Source organism: Phyllobates terribilis, unplaced genomic scaffold, assembly GCF_046119375.1.
Source record: "Phyllobates terribilis strain yellow unplaced genomic scaffold, ASM4611937v1 Scaffold_5__5_contigs__length_657084704, whole genome shotgun sequence".
NCBI classification, from domain to species: domain Eukaryota; kingdom Metazoa; phylum Chordata; class Amphibia; order Anura; family Dendrobatidae; genus Phyllobates; species Phyllobates terribilis.
Genome location: NW_027362765.1, coordinates 56,866,347 through 56,885,040, shown reverse-complemented (window position 1 = coordinate 56,885,040; position 18,694 = coordinate 56,866,347). Strand labels below are relative to the sequence as shown.

The 18,694-nt window shown below is 50.9% G+C and overlaps 1 pseudogene; it reads left to right on the top strand.

Annotated features, from left to right (window-relative positions):
* The window catches only part of LOC141271443 (uncharacterized), a 255,758-nt pseudogene that overhangs the window by 112,210 nt on the left and 124,854 nt on the right, over nucleotides 1-18,694 (top strand).

The window sequence follows — 18,694 nt, the reverse complement described above, 5'->3', positions numbered from 1 at the left end:
AAGTTGGACACCAGGGGGTCTCCTCTCTCCCATAGAGGATTTAGCCAGGCCAGGGCCTCCCCGGTGAGATGGGACATGATGAATGCAATTTTGGCCCGGTCGGAGTTAAACTGGTGGGACAATAGTTCAAAGTGCAGGGTGCACTGATTTATGAAGCCCCGAGCCTGGGCGGAGTCGCCTCCGAAGCGAGGAGGTGCAGAAAGCCGGGGACCGGGGTAGGGTACCATGGTATTAGTGGGCAGCGGAGCTGCCGGATTGCGAGACATGGCACTGGCGGAGGTTGCTGGTGGAGCAGTCAGAGTGTCCAGGCGAGTATTGACATTCCGCAGGTGACCCAGGATGGACTCCTGTTGGGACCTTTGACGGGACAGTTCATGACACAGGTCCGAGAGCGAGGGAGCTTGGGTGCCACCGGGTTCCATGGCCCGAGCAAACTGTAACGGGTCTGGGAGGCGGAACCTCTGAGCTGCTATACAAGGGGGCAGTCCTTGAAAGGGAGCGGGTGGCGACCAGGGAAGACGGGCAGGAGGTCACAGCAGGTGACCGGGACAGTCTCTGAGTGAACGGGCTGGAGGTCACGGCAAGTGACCGGGGCAGTCTCTGGATGAACGGGCTGATGGTCACGGCAAGTGACCGGGGCAGTCTCTGAATGAACGGGCAGATGGTCACGGCAAGTGACCGGGGCAGTCTCTGAATGAACGGGCAGATGGTCACGGCAAGTGACCGGGGCAGTCTCTGGATGAACGGGCAGATGGTCACGGCAAGTGACCAGGGCAGTCTCTGGATGAACGGGCAGATGGTCACGGCAAGTGACCGGGGCAGTCTCTAGGTAAAGGGTTGGTACGACCTGTGGCGGCTGATGATAGACGTGAGCTCCCAGGTGAGCAGGCGAGAGTCTCTGGATGAACGGGTGGTCACAGCATGTGACGGCGGAGCCTCCAGGAAGACCAACAGACAGGCGGCAGATGAGCGCTCCCAGGTGAGCGGGCAGAAGTCTCTGGACAGGCGGGTGGTCACAGCACGTGACGGCAGAGCCTCCAGGTAGGCTAGCAGACAGGCAGCAGATGAGCGCTCCCAGGTGAGCGAGCAGGAGTCACTGGACAGGCAGGTGGTCACAGCACGTGACGGCGGAGCCTCCAGGTAGACTAGCAGGCAGGTAGCAGGTGTGTGCTCCCAGGTGAGCGGGCAAGCTGGTCCATAGACTGACAGGAGTTGGAAGGCAGACCGTCGGACCTCAGGCAAGCAGGCAGGTGGCTGATGTGCGCTCCCAGGTGAGCGGGCAGGCTGGTCCTTAGACAGACTGACAGGAGTAGTAAGGCAGACCGTCGGACCTCAGGCAAGCAGGCAGGTGGCTGATGTGCGCTCCCAGGTGAGCGGGCAGGCTGGTCCTTAGACAGACTGACAGGAGTAGTAAGGCAGACCGTCGGACCTCAGACTAGCAGGCAGGTAGCAGATAATCAGGCAGGAATCTGGCAGGTAACTGGCAACGGGACCTGAGGGCTGAAGCAGAGTAGTGAACAGTGCAACAACATTGCTCGGGCACCTCCATTTTGGAGGAGGTGCCTTATATATGGTGAAGTCCTCCGGCCATTGGCCGGGGACTCCTTAGGACGACGCGCGCGGCCCCTTTAAGAGGGAGGGAGAGCGCGCGCGCGCGCCCTAAGCACAGTGACCGGGAAGGAGCGCGCGCTGCCAGCAGAGCGGGAGGAGGACGCCGGGCACGGAGCAGAGAGGTGAGGGGAACAGCGTCCCTGCCTAGCAGAGGGCAGGGACGCCGGCGCTACAAAGTGCTTGTTCAGGTTTGAGATTAAATTCTGCAGTCACTCTATGTGACTGCAGGCTTCTGAATTCTCACAGCGCATGCACTGCACACTTTTAGGTTTCTCCCTTGCACAAGTATGCGATTTGTATACTTCTGGCCACACTCAGACTAGACGTGTCCAGCCTCACAATTAATTTTCATTGAGTGAGGCCACAAATGTCTAATCGGCACGTGACCGCATGTATGCAAATCGCTGGCACGAGAGAATCCGGATATCGTGCAGTGCGCACTGTGTAAATTCAGAAGTCTGCAGTCACATAGAATGACTGAAGACTCATCACAAACTTGGACAACCTTAATGCTCCTAACATAAATAAAAACAAGAGAACTGGTCAGTATCACAAAAAAGCCATTTACATCCAGTTACCTGATAGTTAACATCTCTGGAGTTGTTCTCTTTCTTTTGTTCTTCATCTTGTCCAGTCGCCATGATGAGTTTTCTCATACACAGCTGTCTGCAGAATTCCATCTTCTCCGGTCTTCTGCAGCACATCCCCACACAAAATCTCCCCCACCCCTCTCCCCACACAATCTCTTCCCCAGCCATACAATAAATGTCCCCTTACACATATAATAAATCTCCCTCCACACTAAATCTCTCCCTCAGCCATACAATAAATCTTTCCCCAGAAATACAATAAATCTCCCCCCATAGTAAATCTCTCCCCAGCCATACAATAAATCTCCTCCCATAGTAAATCTCCCTCCAGCCATACCATAAATCACCCCCCCATAATAAATAACCCCCCACAATAAATCTTCCCCTCCATTACATCTTCGGTGTCTTCAGCTCTGGAGCACAGAGCACTTACTACCAATGTGTGCCTGTAGAGCGCCAGTGAGTGACGTCAGTAGCGTGATCACATGACCTGATCACGCTGCTGGCGTCGCTCTAACCCGACGGCCAGAGCTTCAATTGCACTCGTGTCTGCAAGATGCAATTACAATCCCTGGGAGGTGGCGCACTGCAGCTTTGACCCTCAGTCCGGAAGGCGGCAGAATGCAGCCGCCAGGGAAGACACCACGGACCATTCAATTGTCAGCCAAATTTGTAGAGATGTCCTCAGGTGAGAATGATAAACTAAGAGCAGCACGGTGACTCATTGGTTAGCCCTGCAGCCTTGCAGCGCTGGGGTACTGGGTTCAAATCCCACCAAGTACAACATCTGCATGGAGTTTGTATGTTCTCCCCGTGTTTGCGTGGGTTTCCTCTGGGTACGCCGGTTTCCTCCCACACTCCAAAGACATACTGATAGGGAATTTAGATTGTGCCCATAATGTCTGTAAATGCTGTGGAATTAATGGCGCTATATAAGTGAGTAAAATAAATACAAAATAAATAAGATTCAGAAGCCTGGTACTTAGTTTCAAAAGAACACTGTGTCTGCTTTAAAACTTTTATCTGCAAGACAAAAGTGTACAAATCAAAGTAGGTGAACAACCAGCCCAGAGAACTTATCAAGCATTAAAGTAGATGTGGTTGGAATAAAAGGTGGAAAACCCCTCCAGTAGGTGCCTTCACCTCTCTTAAGCCAGTTGGACAATAACCAGTTTGTAGAACCATACACAGGCTGTTTTAAGTTCATAAAAAAATGAATAAGCAGCTCCTGTCAAGTAGAAAGGCCAAGATGAATAACTGCAATATGGCCGGTGTGCTCAGTGATTGGCTGCAGTGGTATCATGTTGTCACTGCGACAATCAACAGATACAATGTCAGCTGCAAACAAACAGCGCCAGACCTGAGAGGGTAAGTAATTCTCAGGGTTTTTTTTTACATTTAACTGAGCTTATAGACAAAAGTTTGTTGAAACACGAAAACCCACTTAAGACCATGTTCTAAAAAATTAACAAAATTGTTTTTATTTTTGGCAGATAACTGTATCAGGAATTCAGAGGAACATCTGATATTTTCAGCTTTTAAAGCAGAGGATGGTGGTATCATACCATATATATATGAAGAGCACCCCATTATCCCAGATATGCCTTCAGTTCTTGACACCAACAATTTATCCTTTGATCCTTACCTACATGTCCTATTTTCTGATTCATCACAGACTGTAGAGCAAAATAAAAATAACAGAAGGGGCGGTGAGCACAAAAGAACTTTCACAAGAAAGAAAACATTTTCATGTTCAGAATGCGGGAAATGTTTAAAGGATAATTTTGCTTTAGTAATACATGAGAGAATTCATACAGGTGAGAAGCCCTACTCCTGTTCAGAATGTGGGAAATGTTTTAGGACTAAGGACAAACTTGTTAGACATCAGAGAATTCACACAGGGGAGAGGCCACATTTATGTTCAGAATGTGGGAAATGTTTTAGGACTAAAGCAAAACTTGATAGACATCAGAGAATTCACACAGGTGAAAGGCCATTTGTATGTTCAGAATGTGGGAAACGTTTTAGAGAGAAATTCAGACTTGCTGCACATCAGAGAACTCATACAGGTGAAAAGCCATTTTCATGTTCAGAATGTGAGAGATGTTTTAACTATAAATCAGTTTTAGTTGCACATCAACGAATTCACACAGGGGAGAAACCGTATTCATGTTCAGAATGTGGAAAGTGTTTTACCCAAAACTCTTCTCTGTTTGCACATCAAAAATCTCACAAAAGAAAGAAGTCGTTTTCATGTCTAGAATGTGGGAAATATTTCCCCAAGAAAACTCATCTTGTTAAACATCAGAGAAATCACTCAAACAAATAGTCATTTTCTATTAGCTACCAATAAAACATTTGACTATAGTTTAGACTAGGAAAAAAATAAAACAGTTAAAGTAAAGTCACACTTCATTTAAGGGAAAGCATTGTGCATGACTGCTGCCTTTTTATTCAGAATGATTCTTGACATTGTTTTCTAATCCCCTTCGTCATCAAGTTGTTTACATCCACAAGATCCTCTCTCGCTGAATGTTATTCTCATTCACTTGCTAATAACTTTTTTAGTTGTCTATGCACAATTCCAGTCCACAGTCATCAGGACGTCTCCTCGCTGTCTGTGGTTTCCCATCCATGAGTTACTGGTCTGTGGTTTCCAGTAACTTTGCTACCTGTTAGTGGAGGACCTCACCTACTTGTCTGCGGTTTCCAGTAACCTTGCTCACCTGCTTGTCTGCAGTTCCCAGTAACCTTGCTATCGGTCAGTGGTCTGCAGGACTTTACCTACTTGCCTGCGGTTTCCAGGAGGACTTCCTGGCTGTGTGCCACTTTAATGGTATTAGACTTTCTTTTTGTCTGCTACCTGTCTGTGATCTCCTGGATGTCTCCCGCCTGCTAGTGGTTTCCAGCATCCTGCCTGTGGTCTCCTAGACTATACCTGCTTGCCTTCAGTTTGCTGCATCCCGTCTGCTTGTCTCTGGTTTCCATGAGTTTATTAAAAGTTTTAGTTTGCGTCTATGTGCCCGCCTGTGACTTCTAGTGACTGCTTTCTGTTTCCCTTGGGCTTAAAGGATCCACTTCACCATGTGAACTCACTGTATGTAACAGCTGTACTCCCGAGTCATGTGACTTAAATATATTTTTCACACAGGGAACCTCCAATTATGAAAGGCCAGATGTTGCTGCTAAAGTGGCCAGTTAGTGTATATGAACCATGCACACAGAATATTTCATGTTTATATGCACAGTATTACTGCATCTTGAAGGAGTTGTCTGTTGAAATGCTGCTATACAAGAGCAAAACAATTGTCAGGGCAACTATCTGATTCCAAGCTTGTCTCACAGGGTATCAATTAGATTAGACCAGATGCACATTGGATGATGCAGCAGATGTCCTGATAGCGTACAGCAGCATATCCCTTTTCCCAATGTCAGATCATAGGGTATAGAAGGGTGAGGGACAACCCTTTTAAAACTTATTACCAATGATTAATAAACATTGCTTTTAAAACCTATATCCTCGTGTTTACATCAATATTTCATGATTTTTAGGTGTTAAGCTATTGCATTAGAACTTAGAATTGAGGGACAGTTGGTAGGGATGTTGCGTATAAATATCCACTTTGATGTAATACTGCAGGATCTATTTAAAATGATGTTCTCTTATGAAGCCCAGCCACAGGCTGAGCTCCACAGTAGGCCTACAGTAGCAGCCATGGGTGCTTTTTGCAGGCCTCTTGTTGCCACCAAAGACCATTGCCACCCCCCCCCCTCCCCCAGCAGTTGCAGTTGTATCAGCAATCACAACAGCATGTTGCAAGTTTAGCTCCTGAGACTTCTCCAAACACTAGCACCTGACATGTGACCATCTAATACATCACATAGTGGGAAGGTGTTGAAGGGGGCACATTACAATAGCTTGAAATGTCAGTTAGTCCAAAGGGTGTATTAAGAAGCAAATTAAAAATTGAAGTTATTGTGTTGGAAGCAAGAAAAATGAGAAAGCAAAAGGATCTGTGTGACAAATTGAAATGACTAGAAAAATGGGTGAGAACACTTTCATGGTTCAATAACTTGTACTGAAAATGTAGAGCTCAGTTAACAGGTTAAAGCTGATAAGAAGACCAAAAGTAAAATAACGGGAATAAAGTGATGTTGAATTAGAGAATCAGTCCAGGGTATAGTTCACCACTAGTGATGATCGAGCACTGAAATGCTCGAGAGCTCGGTACTCGAATTGAGCAAGTCGGACGCTCAGATGTGCTCGACTTGAGTAGCGAGCATAATGGAAGTGAATGTTAAACTCGACCATTTTTCTGGAGGACGGACCTCTCTCTCACTCAGTATACAGTGAGCAGTGTCTGTAAGCACACCCCGGTGAATTGACTGAAACATTGCAGAGACAGCTGTTAGTCAATGTACCAGGGCATGCTTACAACCATCACTCACTATGTCGACACGCCTCTATGACTGAAAGCCTGAGGCTGCCAGGAGTAATAAAGTTAATTTTCTCCCAGTAGTTGGGCTTTAGGTACGATGGCCAGGCAGCTTTAGAGAGTTATTAACCTGCAGATTAACCTCATATCTGCAGGTTAATAGCATTTGGGGACATGAAAGTTTCCCTTTAAGTCCTTTAGTGTTGTAGGTAAGTAGACATGGTGACAAGAGAAAGGCTGTAACAGCAGATGGTCTTACATCACCATCAAGGGAGAGAGACCAGAGAGAGAAAGGGATGCAGAAAGCAACAGAACATAGAGGAGAAAAATGGATAAGACTAAGAGGTAGGCACTGATCTCCTTTCCTTTTTGATCATGCTGTTGGAAGATATTCTTCAATTATTATATTCATGTTGTATAACCCAGAAGGAAAACACCAACGAAATTGGATTATCTCACAACTCTCCACAACCAATATATTTAACTAGAAAAGTTAGTATATTGAGGAACTAAGTGAAATTCAAAGTTAACACTTAGGTTAAATGGGTGTATCCACTAAAAGCCGAACACAATATGGGTCCAATCACTCAGACTAACATCTGTAGTAACATTGTATACAAATAAACAATAAGTAGCATAATATACATATAGCTGAGGAACAAAGTGCCAATACATCCAAAGATCAACTGCATGGACCAACCAAAAGAGCTCTATCTACGTAGACCTACCCAGTGTAGGAACAGGAGATTCTGGTAATGGCTGCCTTTGCCCTCCCTGGTCCTCCAGAAGATCTGCAGGAAAAGGCTTGCTGTATATTGAAATATACAGTGCATCACAGCTTGCTGTATATTGAGGTTGTGTAGATGAAGGCAGGTCAGAGTGTACATTTTGACTCCTGTCCACTGCTGAAATCAATGAGCATGGGTACCAAAACTGGACTAGAAGGCAGCTTGAGCTGATGAATCAAGTTTCACATCATGTGGATGGCAGGTACACCATTGGTGAACATGGCAGCAGAAAAGAAGTAAACCCAAACAAAACAATATGATACTCTTGGTAATGTCCTGCTGGGAAATCTTGTGTCCAGACATTCATGTGGACCACCACCATCTATCCAAACATTGTACTGAACATGTTGAGGTATTCCCTAATGGTAGTGCTTCTTTCACCAGGATAATGATTGATCAGAAATGGTCTGAAATGTAATGTCCCCTCATATATTTGAACATTGTAATAAGTCCATCCACTCTCTTGATAACCTTGCTTTTCCCTGCACCTGCTCTAGTTCATCAATGTCCTTCTTTTGTATTGGAGCCCAAAACTGTCCTCAGTATTCTAAGTGTGGCTACACTAATGACTTGTAAAGAAACAAAAACTATGTTCTTGTCATTATACATCTATGCATCTTTAAATGCATCCCATTATTTTATTAGCCTTGGCAGCTACTGCCTGACTCTGATCACTAAAGTGCAGTTTGCCGTCCACCCATACACCCGTCTTTTTCAGTGACAGTTTTATCCAGTTTTTTACAATTTAGTACATAATTATACATTTTATTTTCTCTGCGCAAGTGCATGAGCTTACAATTATCTACATTAAACTTTAATTTCCATTTGTCAGCCCAAGCCTCGTGCTTATGTGACACCCCAGGGGTCTGGTTGCCACAGTGATAGAGATGTTATGTCTGAGAGCAGGTGGGAGGTCCTTTGGTCAGGGATCCTGTGCATGCCACACCTCCTGCCCAGTCTTGGGAGGGGAAGAACTTCCCCTGTATAAACCCGGGGCTGAGGCAGGGTGAGTCAGACAAGGAGAGGGGAGACAAGAAGCAGCATAGGAAACAGGCGAGTTCCAAGGAGTCAGGGGCTGGCAGCTGCAGCGCTCGCCCTGACTAAGAAGATTCTTTACCGGACCCGGAGTCCGAGGCTGTGGGGACTAACTTCTACCCAGCAGCAGAATCCGTCAGGCAGGGGATTTCAGGTCCTCTGGCCCAGAAGCCCGAAGGCACGGTCACACGCGTGGGACCAGCACCGCCATCGTGGAGCGGAAGCCATTAGAAGGCCCCGAGTCACCGGCCATACGGGTGAGCACCACACGGTACACTCAGGGACGTGGGCTACTTACATCAGCTTCTAGCAAGGTAGCCAGAAGAGTACAGTCAGTTTGGGAGGCCTACAACTACGCCTGGCCAGGGGAGATCCCATCTGCTCAAAGACTGACCAGGCCCCGTTTGCTAGCAAGTACTCCAGGAGGGTCTATCGTTGTTACCAGTAAAGACCCTGAACTACACCGTACCGTCTCTGAGTGGTTCCTGCTACCCCCATCATCCACGTCGGCTGCCCTGAGGCCATACCCCTCCCGTTGGGGGTTATACTATCACGCTGCACAATCCTACCACCGGCCTCAGCGGTCTGCCCTGCAGCAGCAGCTCCCTGGCTGCACTCAACGGGTGGCATAGTCATCAACTATTTACTACTAATAGACTGCCGTCTAGTTTGACTCCCTGGGCACGGACCGGGTCACCGCCACGAGACTACAACCCTCCACTGATCCGGCTCCGGGTAGGCTCCCGCATGCGCAACGCAGCGCGACACAGGCCCAGGGGCGCGTCAACTTTGGCGTAGTCGGCAGGATTTCGTGCCCGCAACCACCGGGTACTGCGTGCCTGAAAAGCAAAGACTGTTCAAGCTTACCAGTGGTGAAGGTTTCCCGCCATCCGGCGCCATCTTCTACCTTCTTCCCGCCATCCGCGAAGTTTTCCCGCCATCCGGCGCCATCTTCGACCTTCTTCCCGCCATCCGTGGAGTTTTCCCGCCATTGGACGCCATCTTGAGGACGCCGCGCGGGAAGAAGAGGGGCGTGGACTCCGAAAGCGCGCGAGAACTGAAGCCCCGCCTCACGTCCGGACGTTGCGTAAGGTCCTGGAAGGAGCCCAGCAGACGCCGACGTCACAGGAGCGCGACGGAAGGTCCTCAACCCTGACGATCCACTGCGGAGCCGCGGCCTACGGAAGAGGATCATCGCAAGGTAGGCCACGGTCCACTAGGGGGGAGGAAGATGTCGGATACGGAGGAGAGCTTCACTGCCTCAACCCCCGCCAGCGCTACCGCTGCTGCAGTTATGCCCTTCACCATGCCCTATATCCCGGGAGCAGCTTGGCTACCCCAGTACTCAGGGGAGTCACATACCCTGCATGACTTTAGAGAAAAGCTGGATAGCCTCTTCCAGGTGTACCCCCTCACAGAAGAGCAAAAAGTGAGCATCCTGGTGGCCCAACTAACCGGGGCAGCCAAAAGGGAAGTAAAATCCTGGCCACCTGGGAGGAAGACTGTCGCAGGGATACTAACCCGGCTGAAGGACACCTTTGATACCCGCACCTCAGCCGAGATTGAGCTTAGATTCTACGGGTGCAAGCAGCGAGCGCATGAGAGTATAAGGGACTATGCACTAAACCTACAAGAGGCCCTGAGGGCCATAAAGCAGACCGACCCTGATGGGGTGGGAAACGAGGACAGGCTGTTGACTGAACAATTTATAGAGGGTTTATATTGCAATGCCCACCGAACCCAGTTGCGGGCAATGGCCTTACAGGATCCCCATCTGGACTTTGCACAGTTCAAGGACAGAGCCATCCGGGTGCTCCGAGAACCGGCACCAGGTGGTGTTGTGACCCACAGACGCCCCACTACCACTTACTACCAGGAGGCGGCGCCCTTGTCAGCAGGGCCTGTGGGAGCTGATGCGCAGGCTTTGGACAATGACCCGGCTCCAGACCTACACCATCAGGTCCAAGAGCTAGCTAAGAGCGTTGCTGCGCTAACCCGAACTGTGCAGTCTTTACAGGTTTCCACCCCAGGGAAGATCCAGCTGGCATCCGGACCGGAGGACATCCCGTGGCGTCGACCAAGGAGGACCCCACCGGCCAGAGGAAGACCCAGTGACCGATACAGTGAGGACGGACGACCCATCTGCCGCCGCTGCAATCAACCCGGACATATGGCAAGGTACTGTTCTTTAAACGGGCACAACCTGGGGTAGAGGGCCAACCCCCAGGAAAAAGATCACCAGGCCCATCGAACTGGCGCGACAGATATGTGGGAGGACGTCCAGTCTTGCCTGTGGTACTGGATGGCATTCCCATGAGTGCCCTACTGGACACCGGGTCACAGGTCACCACCATCCCGTACGTGCTCTTCAAGCAGTACTGGAATGACTCGGATATTACCCGCTACCCCGACGACGACTTGAGTATCATCGCCAGCAATGGTCAGCCCGTGCCACAGATCAGATTTAAAGAGGTGACCATCAAAATTGGTAGAGTCGAACTGGCCGCACAGGGACTGATCATTGTAGATATCGATAAACATGAGAGTCACCCAAAAATAACTCTAGGAACTAATGTAATTGAAAATTGTCTTGCAGAGGTGATTTTCCTTTTACAGCAGGTTGCCAAGAATGCCAGCTCCGGCGAGCAGCGGGTGCTCCAGAAAGAGATCCGGGCACTGATGCAACGGCAACAAGTGGAACTCTCCGGCGGTGAGATTGGTAGCGTAAGAATGTGTGACCCTTTTCCTATTGCCATGCCCCCAAAAAGTGAAATGATGATTTGGTGCCGGGCAGCTATTGGTCTGAGAGGTAGAGATTACCAGGCAATGGTAGAACCAGTTTACTCAGACAGTAGGCCCACCATTTTGACAGCACGGGGGGTGGTCAATGTACGCCATGGGAGGGTGCCCATTCGCATAATAAATATTGGGGAGAGGGAAGTGTACCTGCCCCGGTATGCCACGCTAGCCAAATTATATACCACTAATCAAAGTTCTATACAATCTGTGGAACCCTTGCCTCCATCTCACCCGAAGGAAGGTAACGGCTCTAAGAAAGACATGGAGGACTGGTGTCAGCAACTACATTTGGGTACTGACTCCACTCCCTCACATCAGAAACAAGGAGTCTATCGGGTGGTTCAAGATTATGAGAGAGTGTTTAGTAAACACCCGTTAGACTTCGGGCGAGTCAAGGGGGTAGAACATCGCATCCCCACGGGAGATCATCCTCCCATAAAAGAGAGGTATCGACCCGTACCCCCTGCACATTACCAACACGCCAAGGGGATGCTTAGAGATATGAAGGAGGCTGGGGTAATCCAGGATAGTTGTAGCCCCTGGGCAGCCCCATTAGTTTTAGTCAAAAAGAAAGACAACACCATGAGGATGTGTGTAGATTACCGGAAAATCAACCGTATCACACACAAGGATGCGTACCCCTTACCAAGGATAGAGGAGTCATTGGCTGCTTTAAGATCTGCTAACTTCTTCTCTACCTTGGATCTCACTAGCGGGTACTGGCAGGTTCCTGTAGCAGAGGCGGACCGGGAGAAGACCGCATTCACCACCCCGATGGGACTTAGCGAGTTCACCTGCATGCCGTTCGGACTCTGCAACGCACCAGGAACCTTCCAACGCCTAATGGAGTGTTGTCTGGGCCACAGAAACTTCGAGACGGTCCTGTTGTACCTGGACGATGTCATCGTATATTCCAAGACGTATGAGGACCACCTGAAACACCTGGCGGAAGTGTTCGAGGCTCTGGCGAGTTACGGCCTAAAGGTGAAACCCTCCAAGTGTCACCTCCTGAAACCAAAGGTGCAGTACCTGGGACACGTGGTGAGCGCTGACGGAGTGGCTCCCGACCCCGATAAGATCACCGCAATTAAGGGATGGCCAAGCCCCTCCAGCGTAAAAGAAGTGCGGCAGTTCCTCGGGTTGGTAGGCTACTACCGAAGGTTTATTCCCGGTTTCACCAAAAAGGCAGCACCTATGCAGGACCTCCTGATAGGCCAGTCCCGGAAGGCCAAGAACCAGAAGCCGCCCTTCAAATGGGAAGAGCTGGAAGAAGAGTCCTTCCGCCAGCTGAAGATGGCCCTCACGGGGGACGAAATCCTGGCGTACCCGGATTATAGCCAGCCCTTTATCCTCTACACCGACGCCAGTAACATCGGGCTAGGAGCCGTACTGTCCCAGATTCAGCAGGGGAAGGAACGAGTAATCGCCTACGCCAGCCGAAAACTGCGACCCACCGAAAGGAACCCCGAGAATTACAGCTCATTTAAGTTAGAGTTCCTGGCCGTAGTATGGGCAATCACTGAGCGCTTTAAGCATTACCTCGCTTCTTCCCGGTTCACCGTGTACACGGATAACAACCCGCTGACACACCTGGACACGGCAAGACTCGGTGCCCTGGAGCAGAGGTGGATGGCCCGTCTGTCCAACTACGAGTTCACAATTAAATACCGGGCAGGACGCTCCAATACCAACGCGGACGCCCTGTCCAGGATGCCCAACCTGCCGGACGGAGGAGAAGATCCGGAGGGACTGGAAGAAGTTGAACTCCCTGCGTTCCACCGTCATGGGACTATTCAGTATTCCCACCGGGTAAGGAGTAAGCAGGCTGCTACGTTGAACCCCTTACCCCACTACAACTGGGCGGAAACGCAAGACAGCGACCCTGCCGTCCGACTGGTGAAGGAGATGCTGACTCGGCCGGAGGCTCGCCTTGAACCAGACGCTCCGGAGGAAGCCAAACAACTATGGGCAGAGAAGAGTCGACTGTTCCTTTACAAAGGGAAGTTGTGCCGCAGAATGGTTAACTCCCGGACGCATGAATTACTCTGGCAAGTAGTGGTGCCACGAAGAGACGCAGCCATGGTGATGGAGGCATACCACGACGGAGCTGGACACTTTGGGTGGAAAAAGCTGGAGTTCCTGCTGCGCGAGCGGTTCCACTGGGTAGGCATGAGGGGAACCATCGAGAAGTGGTGCAGAGATTGTGGCCCGTGCAACCTGAGAAGGAAGGACCGAGCCAGCCAGAAGACTCCCCTGCAGTCCATCGTCACCCGGCAACCGTTGGAACTGGTAGCCTTGGATCATGTAAAACTGACCCCAAGCAGAAGTGGCTACATCTACGCGTTAACCATCGTGGATCATTACTCCCGGTTCTTGGTTGTCGTCCCCGTCAAGGACTTAACGGCTCAAACAGCAGCTAGAGCCTTCCAGCAGCACTTCTGCCGTCCACACGGGTACCCGGACCAAGTGCTGACGGACCAGGGACCTGCCTTTGAAGCGGAGGTCTTTCAGGAATTCTGCAATCTGTATGGCTGCCGGAAGATAAGGACGACACCCTACCATCCGCAGACTAATGGACTTTGTGAAAAAATAAACCAGGTGGTAATGGATCTTCTAAAAACGTTGCCCCTGGAAGAACGCAGTCTGTGGCCTGAAAAGTTGCCCGATCTGGTGGACCTATACAACCACATCCCGGTAGGTTCCACCAACTGTACCCCGGCTTACCTAATGAGGGCAAGACCTGGTAAGTTACCTGTTGACCTGGAAATGGGAGTCCTGACCCCCGAGGACACTTCACCAGAAACAGACTGGGACACAGAGAGGCAGCAGCAGTACCGGAGAGTACAGGAGAGCGTGGAGCGAAGTCTCTGTCAAGCTAGGGAAAGACAAGAGAAAACTTACAACCAGTATGCTCCCGCTGTTCCCCTGGTACCCGGAGAGCAGGTCTTGAAGAGGAAGAGACGGCTCCACAAGTTGGACGACCAGTGGGAGAAGGACCCGTACACCGTACTGCCCTCAAGCCACGAGAACCCGAAGGTCTGTACCATCAGTAAAGACGGAGGGGAAACCACAGCCATTGTATCCCGGGACCACCTGAAGAAGTGTCCCGAACAACTGAGGAACCCTGAAGAGGAACAAGAAGACCATCGACCCGTGGAAGAAAGGGAAGATATGGTTAGTACCGTGCTCGGGGACTTTCCTCAGTCTTGGACTCAAGTCAATGGTGCAGTTGTGGTACCCGTACTCACCTTCCTCCAACCATCATCCCAAGAACCTACGGAGCAACGGGTAGAGCTGGAAGAACAGCCGGTCCAGGAGGCAGAAGACTCCACACAAGCAGAACAGGAGAATCAACCCTCTGCTTATAGTGAGCCTGCCGTACCCCTAGTGAGACAAGGAGCCGGTAGACAGCTGCCCAGTTTACCCTTGACAGCTCCTACACCCTGTAGTTCAGGGCCAGACAGTCAGCTCCGTAGGTCCACTCGGGCCACTAGAGGCCAGTTACCCGCACGCTGGAGAATTTAAAGTGTATAAATTGTTTTATTTATGTTTTTCTGTGTCTTGTTGCTTGTGTATAATTTTGTGTTTCTAGTTATTTTTAGGAAACCTTGGTGGATTTACCGGGAATCCTTGTATATAGTTGGAGCGTAACCCAGGATGGACTAGAGACTGTTAAGGACTCGGGGTAGGACAGACCCCTACCTGGTTACGTCTCCCTGTGTTGGTGAAATGGACACCTTTGCTTTTCTTCAAAGACTGCATCCGGTTGCGGACACGCCGTAACCATCTTATGTGTTTTTCTTATAGTATTGTTATTGTTATACTTTGTTATGTTTTTCTAAATGTGTTTAGTCCCGGAGTACTAAATTTCACTAGGGGGGAATGTGACACCCCAGGGGTCTGGTTGCCACAGTGATAGAGATGTTATGTCTGAGAGCAGGTGGGAGGTCCTTTGGTCAGGGATCCTGTGCATGCCACACCTCCTGCCCAGTCTTGGGAGGGGAAGAACTTCCCCTGTATAAACCCGGGGCTGAGGCAGGGTGAGTCAGACAAGGAGAGGGGAGACAAGAAGCAGCATAGGAAACAGGCGAGTTCCAAGGAGTCAGGGGCTGGCAGCTGCAGCGCTCGCCCTGACTAAGAAGATTCTTTACCGGACCCGGAGTCCGAGGCTGTGGGGACTAACTTCTACCCAGCAGCAGAATCCGTCAGGCAGGGGATTTCAGGTCCTCTGGCCCAGAAGCCCGAAGGCACGGTCACACGCGTGGGACCAGCACCGCCATCGTGGAGCGGAAGCCATTAGAAGGCCCCGAGTCACCGGCCATACGGGTGAGCACCACACGGTACACTCAGGGACGTGGGCTACTTACATCAGCTTCTAGCAAGGTAGCCAGAAGAGTACAGTCAGTTTGGGAGGCCTACAACTACGCCTGGCCAGGGGAGATCCCATCTGCTCAAAGACTGACCAGGCCCCGTTTGCTAGCAAGTACTCCGGGAGGGTCTATCGTTGTTACCAGTAAAGACCCTGAACTACACCGTACCGTCTCTGAGTGGTTCCTGCTACCCCCATCATCCACGTCGGCTGCCCTGAGGCCATACCCTTCCCGTTGGGGGTTATACTATCACGCTGCACAATCCTACCACCGGCCTCAGCGGTCTGCCCTGCAGCAGCAGCTCCCTGGCTGCACTCAACGGGTGGCGTAGTCATCAACTATTTACTACTAATAGACTGCCGTCTAGTTTGACTCCCTGGGCACGGACCGGGTCACCGCCACGAGACTACAACCCTCCACTGATCCGGCTCCGGGTAGGCTCCCGCATGCGCAACGCAGCGCGACACAGGCCCAGGGGCGCGTCACTTACATAAATCCTTACCTCGGAGGGGCGTACCTAAGCAGCTACCTGGTGTTCACTAGAGCTCCTTATGGTGGAGTCAGGCTTCAGTTGAAGGTAACTGCCAGGTACCACTCTTAGTCCCCGGTACTGCAGCTGCTGACCCCAGGGGTCAGGTACGCTGACGCGGACTGGACTCTGAGTTACTGGCAAGACAGGGTTCAGACTCTGTTCAGACTACAAAGGTTCTGGATCCTCTGGCAGAACGGATATTGACACAGAGTCACAGACAGAGCTTGATTCGGATACTTGAACAGCTTTTGACAGTACGGACTCTGGAATTTTAACCAGGCCTGACACAGGTGCAGGTTCTAGTACTGACAGAATGGTTACAAGTTCGGGTTCTGCCATTGAGGCTTCAGGTATCGCCAGTGCGACTTCACAGATCACAGGGACAATACCACACGGGAAACAACAACAGGTTCAGGTCCTGGCCACATAATGACCAGAGATTCAGGTCCAGGCCCTGGCCACACAAGAACCAGGGGTTCAGGGACAAAGACCTGATAACTCACTCGTTGCACCAACAAGGGAGACCGTTGCTCAGACATCCCCCTACTAGGGGAGGGTGCCTCTTATACCAGATACCTCCCTGCCATTGGCTGGGGGCATTTTCACAGTGCGCGCGCTGCCCCTTCAAGAAGAGGTGTGCGAGCGCATACAATGTGGCCAACCGGGAAGCCTGTGCGTCACAGGAAGCAGAAGACTGGGAGCTCACCGCGTGGCCGTGAGTATGTCGGCGTACCTGCACGGAGAAGGCAGGGGAACCATGCAGGGACACTGGCATTAGTGTTACAACATGTTAATTCAGAGAAAGGCAAAAACCCCATGGGGCAAACATTAATAGCTCCATATTAGGGGAAAAATTCCTTCCCGAATCCAAACTGCAATCAGACTAGCTCCCTGGATGATATCACAAAACCTTTTCAGATTTGGTGTCATTATTAGCCTGAAGAAGAGACCTGAGCTGTCTCGAAAGCTTGCTATGTTTACCATCTTTTCAGTTAGCCATTAAAAGGTATCAACCACTGAGGACTCTGATTCCAATATTGTTCCATCACAAAACCTGTAATATTATATTTATCAAGAAAGACATCCAAACCCTTCTTGAATTTTAGTAGTGAATCACTCATTACAACATCATGCGGCAGAGAGTTCCATAGTCTCACTGCTCTTACAGTAAAGAATCCGCGTCTGTGATTATGATTAAACCTTCTTTCCTCTAGGCATAGAGGAGGCCCCCTAGGTCCCTGTCACAAGCCTAAGTGTAAAAAGATCTCTGTATTGTCTCCTCATATATTTGTACACTGTACGGAGCCGCACGCCTCGTACACGCGCGGCTCCGCTCCGCACACCTCATACACACACGCGGCTCCGCTCCGTACACCTCGCACACACGCGGCTCCGCTCCGTACGCCTCGCACACGCGCGGCTCCGCTCCGTACGCCTCGCACACGCGCGGCTCCGCTCCGTACGCCTCGCACACGCGCGGCTCCGCTCCGTACGCCTCGCACACGCGCGGCTCCGCTCCGTACGCCTCGCACACGCGCGGCTCCGCTCCGTACGCCTCGCACACGCGCGGCTCCGCTCCGTACGCCTCGCACACGCGCGGCTCCGCTCCGTACGCCTCGCACACGCGCCGCTCCGTACGCCTCGCACACGCACCGCTCCGCCCCGTACGCCTCGTACACGCGCCGCTCCGTACACCTCGTACACGCGCCGCTCCGCTCCGTACACGCTCCGCTCCGTACACCTCGTACACGCGCGGCTCCTCTCCGTACACCTCGTACACACGCGGCTCTGCTCCGTACACCTCGTACACACGCGACTCTGCTCCGTACACACGCGGCTCTGCTCCGTACACCTCGTACACACGCGACTCTGCTCCGTACACACGCGGCTCCGCTCCGTACGCCTCGTACACGCGCCGCTCCATACACCTCGTACACGCTCGGCTCTGCTACATCCACACTGTAAACTCCTCCTGACCCCACTCATAAACTTCACCTCATCCAGCACCATGACAACCAGCACAGCAGAGTCCTGCATCCACTGAGGCCCCTGATCATGTGACCCCTGACTCCTCCCCTCCTGTGACCTCATCACAGGTCCTGTGCGCACAGAACAGCCATATATATGGTGGCGGCTCTGCAGGTGGAGGTATGAGGAGTTCCCCCATTACTGGGCATTAACCCCTTTGGTACGGGCCATTAGCACAGACCAAAAATCATAACATCTTTCCTTTTCATTGTTGCATTCTGGGATACATAGAACCTTCTTGAATAAAGAGGTTGTCCAAGACTATTATAATTTTTTTACCATGGGCCTAAAAACTAACAGTTAGATGGCTGCTACCTACCTGTTGTCTGTTGTGCCCAGTGCCAACCTCACATTGTGGTCACTGACCGCTCCTGCCAGCGATTCTGTGGCTTCCACCGACATAATGCCAACAGAGCCGCTCGTCTTCTCTTTTCTGGGTTTTTGTCTTCTCAAGGGCCCGGTACCATGACAGCTGCAACCTATTCTTGTCAAATTTGCACTCCAA